The following is a 4,780-nucleotide window of genomic DNA, read 5'->3' as shown; positions in this document are numbered from 1 at the left end:
TTAAGTGGTGTATTCATGTAAAACTTCAAAGACTTTGGGTACTCCACCCGCAGTGTAAAAAATCCATTTGATTAAAACCAGAGACCAGCAGAAAAACAAACAATACACAGAATTATCCATCCATTTTTATATACCCGCTTCTTCCGTTCAGGGTCTTCATCGGTCTACGGGTGAGAGGAGGGGTACACCCTGGACAGGTCGCCAGTCCATCGCAGGGCAACACACAGACACACAATCATGTGTCACAGCCGTTAACACCTATGGGCAATTAACCTAACTGTCCTGTTTGTAGACTGCAGGAGAACATGCAGACTCCATGCAGAAAGACTCCCAACCGGGAGTCGAACCCAGAACCTAAGGCAACAGTGCTACCTGTAATGTATCAAGTTATTGTTTTATTGTGAAAGGCACGGGGGCTTCCGGTCTAGGAGATAAAAGAGGATGAATAAAGTACGCAGTATGGCTACCACCCGATCTACCAGTCTGTCCTCATATTTCATGGCTCACTACAAGACATAACATAACACTACCAACTGCGCCACCTTGCAGCCAGACATAGAATTACATAGTATAAATCTCTGCAGACTGACTGAGGACCCGTAGTCTTAATGCAAAGTTCCTATAGCAGCAACAAATAAAATAAGAAATAAACTAAATTTGAGTGCAGTGAAAAGAGTGTCTTCTTACACATTTCTTTTTACCCCTTCATCATTTTACCATAAAAATAAAAGGAACATAATGTATTCATTGTACTTCGTCAAATACAAAGAAAAACAAATGTTGCATCAGATTTACCTGGAGACGATGGGGTGAATGGCTGAGCAATACACGACTGTGATGTTTAACCTGTAGGATATAATTAAACAAGATAATATTCATAACATTTCAGCTGTAATACTGTGGAAGTGTACCAACTTTTGAAATGTTTGACCTTTATTCAACAGGAAATGACAATATTTCTTTCATTTAAAATAGCACATAATTCTTCATTTTGGTATATTCTACTGTTTTGTAAAATGGGGTTTAAATATTTTGCAAAGAAATCAGTGTGTTCACATTACACTTGCAGTTCAACTACTTTCTGTACTTTTTCAAACTACAACTTTATAGAAGGCAAAGGAAGTAATAAGATAAAAGTTTACATATGGATTTTTCTTTTTCTTGTTTTATTAAAAACTGAAAAACAACAAATTATCTTGAGCCACAACTGTTTCACTTACAGTGCCTTGTAAATATATTCAAACTTTCATTTTACTGGGATTTTATGTAACAGACTGTTTGGGTCATTTTAACACATTCATATGTCAGTCAGTCATTTTCTGTACTGCTTCTTCTATACGGTCACGGGGAAGCTGGTGCCCCTCTCCAGCAGTCTATGGGTGGGAGGCGGGGTACAACCTGGACACCCATAAATGGACCAGTCCATCGCAGGGCAACACAGACACACACAGTACAAACAATCATGCTCACACTCATTTACACCTAAGGGCAATTTAGAGAGACCAATTAACCTAAAAGTCATGTTTTGGACTGTGAGAGGAAGCCGGAGTACCCGGAGAGAACCCACGCATGCACGGGGAGAACATGAAAACTTCATGCAGAAAGACCCCAGTTGGGAGTCAAACCCAAGACCTTCTTGCTGCAAGACAACAGTGCTACCAAATGCGCCACCATGCAGCCCTCATTGATATGGTTTAGGGTCACTGTCCTAGTGAAAGGTCAACCTTTCCCAAACTCACAAGTATTTTGCAGCCTCTGACAGGTTTGTTTTGGATTGCCCCATCTAAATTTAGTTTCATGCATGTTCCCATAAACTCTGACCAGCCTCTCTGCACCTCCTGAAGAAACATTTACATAGTATAGTGCTGCCACCACTATGTCTCACCATGAGGAGGGTGTGTTCAGTGAAGTGCTATATTTATTCCAGAAAGTTCAGTTTTAGTTTCTCCTGATACAAGAACCTTCTTTTGCATGTCTGTTGTTGTTGTGCCCAGAATTAGTTGTGTATTCTTTTCTTTATATTTTGTTTTGCAACATTGGCTTTTTTTCCTCTAATTCTCCATTAAATTTAGTTCTAGACATTGACTAGGCCATTTAAATACATGAATATGCTTTGGTCCAAACCCTTCCATTGTAGCTCTGCCTGTATGTTTAGGGTTGTTGACCTGCTAGAAGATGAGTCTTTGAAGCCTTTGAGCCTTGTAGCCTCAAACAGGTTCTTTTCTTTCTTGTCTGATTAATGGCCTTCTCACCACCCTGTCTGTTTCGGTGGACAGCCATCTCTTTCGATGGAAGGTTTACAGATGTGCTTACTCTTTCAGTTGTCAAATGATGGACTGAACAGTGTCCTATGAGATGTCCAAAGCTTTAGACTTCTACACAACTTTGTCACTGACCTGTCTGCTCTGTTCCTTGGTTTTTGTGATGTTGCTTTTTCACAAGTAGGAGCAATTTACATATAAGTTCATATTTATAATATTCGGTTTGTATTGTTGTATTTGTTTAAATGTCCTCTTATTCATGACAACACCCCTTTTCAAAGTGGAGATACATAGACCAGAAGGAGAACTCTTCTGATGATACTTTAAGAGATTTCAATGCAGTGAAATTCATACTGCAAATGAGAGGGCTTAATGCCTCTGGAATTATGAGGACAGCTGACCTGTGGAAAAAAATAACAGTGTCCTGAGTCGGACGTGAAGGTTTTGCTACTTCAAAGTTCCTTAGCAAACATTTAAGCCCTTTGGTACCTGAAGATAAATTGCAGCACTTGATTTTCTTTACAGGTATCAGAGTAAGGGAACCTGAATACCAATGCACACCACAGTTTTCAGATTATTTATTTGAAAATTAATTGAAAGAAAAAGCCTGTATCATTTTCCCCATTATTTGGGAAATAACTATTAATTTTTGTTTTCCTTAGTCATAAAATCCCAATAAAGTATACCTAGGTTCGTGGTTTTAAAGTGAAAACACGTGAAAAATGTTAAAGGGTGTGAATATTTTAGCAAGGCAGTATTCGGTGTTTAAGTAATTCCAGTATGCTTTGACCACAAGAGGGCGTTATTGATTTATGGGTTTGCATGTGCACTCTATTTGACTTTGCCATGAAGAAACAATTCTTGTCACAATGCAGTTAAATTTAAAAAAGCTGTAAAAACTTTATATGTCAAAATGAAGGATTGGCTCAGCCTCGAATGCCCCCCTCTTTTATTATGTTCTTCTGATCCTTCATGTTTTTTGGTAAATGTAAATGATGGAAGTGAAACATTGCAGCTGCACACATATGAAACATTTATGATTACAGTTACAAGTTTCTTTAGGAGTGTTTCTTTTTTTAAGAGTAAAATATTATCTCGATATGGGGTGAACTCAAACAAATCTAACCACATTGCACCTCCAACAGTCATATCTAACTAAACTTTCTTTTCACCATTGTTATGTGACAGAAAGCCCATTATGTGGCTTAAACTTTGCAGAGCAGAGGTTGGCTATGGGAGGAGGCTTTTTCAGAGAGGAACATCAAATGACTCAGCCATTGTGAACTCTCACTGCAATTGATCACCAATAAATGTCAGCCAGCCAGATCTGTCCTTTTATAATACACAAGGGTCAGTTTCCTTTTTTTTTTGAGAAACAGTTTTTATTAGCTTCCAGTGTACATCAAATTTGTCCTCCTATTAAAACAATGTTGAGTATTTACAGTACTCGGCCCCCTTGAACTTTTCAAGCTCTTGCCACATTTCAGGCTTCAAACATAAAGATATAAAATTCAAATTTTTTGTGAAGAATCAACAACAAGTGAGACACAATCATGAAGTGGAATGAAATTTATTGGATGTGTCAAACTTTTTTAACAAATAAAAAACTGAAAAGTGGGGCGTGTAATATTATTCAGCCCCCTTGCATTAATACTTTGTAGCACCACCCTTTGCTCCAATTACAGCTGCAAGTCTCTTGGGGTTTGTTTCTATCAGTTTTCACATCAAGAGACTGAAATTCTTGTCTATTCTTCTTGTAAAACAGCTGGAGCTCAGTGAGGTTGGATGGAGAGCGTTCGTGAACAGCAGTCTTCAGCTCTTTCCACAGATTCTCGATTGGATTCAGGTCTGGACTTTGACTAGGCCATTCCAACACCTGGATACGTTTATTTGTGAACCATTCCATTGTAGATTTGGCTTTATGTTTTGGATCATTGTCTTGTTGGAAGATAAATCTCCGTCAGTCTCAGGTCTCTTGCAGACTCCAACAGGTTTTCTTCCAGAATGGTTCTGTATTTGGCCCCATCCATCTTCTCATCAATTTTGACCATCTTCTCTGTCCCTGCTGATGAAAAGCAGGTCCAAACCATGATGCTGCCACCACCATGTTTGACAGTGGGGATGGTGTGTTCAGGGTGATGAGCTGTGTTGCTTTTACACCAAACATATCGTTTTGCATTGTGGCCAAACAGTTTGATTTTGGTTTCATCTGACCAGAGCACCTTCTTCCACATGTTTGGTGTGTCTCCCAGGTGGCTTGTGGCAAACTTTAAACGAGACTTTTTATGGATATCTTTGAGAAATGGCTTTCTTCTTGCCACTCTTCCATAAAGACCAGATTTATGTAGTGTCTTGGTAGATTTGCAGTGGTCTGATACTCCTTCCATTTCAAAATGATTGCTTGTACAGTGCTCCTTGGGATGTTTAAAGCTTGGGAAATCTTTTTGTATCCAAATCCAGCTTTAAACTTCTCCACAACAGTATCTCGGACCTGCCTGGTGTGTTCCTTGGTCTTCATG

The sequence above is a fragment of the Girardinichthys multiradiatus genome, chromosome 2, assembly GCF_021462225.1.
Source record: "Girardinichthys multiradiatus isolate DD_20200921_A chromosome 2, DD_fGirMul_XY1, whole genome shotgun sequence".
NCBI lineage: Eukaryota > Metazoa > Chordata > Actinopteri > Cyprinodontiformes > Goodeidae > Girardinichthys > Girardinichthys multiradiatus.
The sequence above is the reverse complement of the archived record's forward strand: the minus strand, read 5'-3'. Positions refer to the sequence as shown.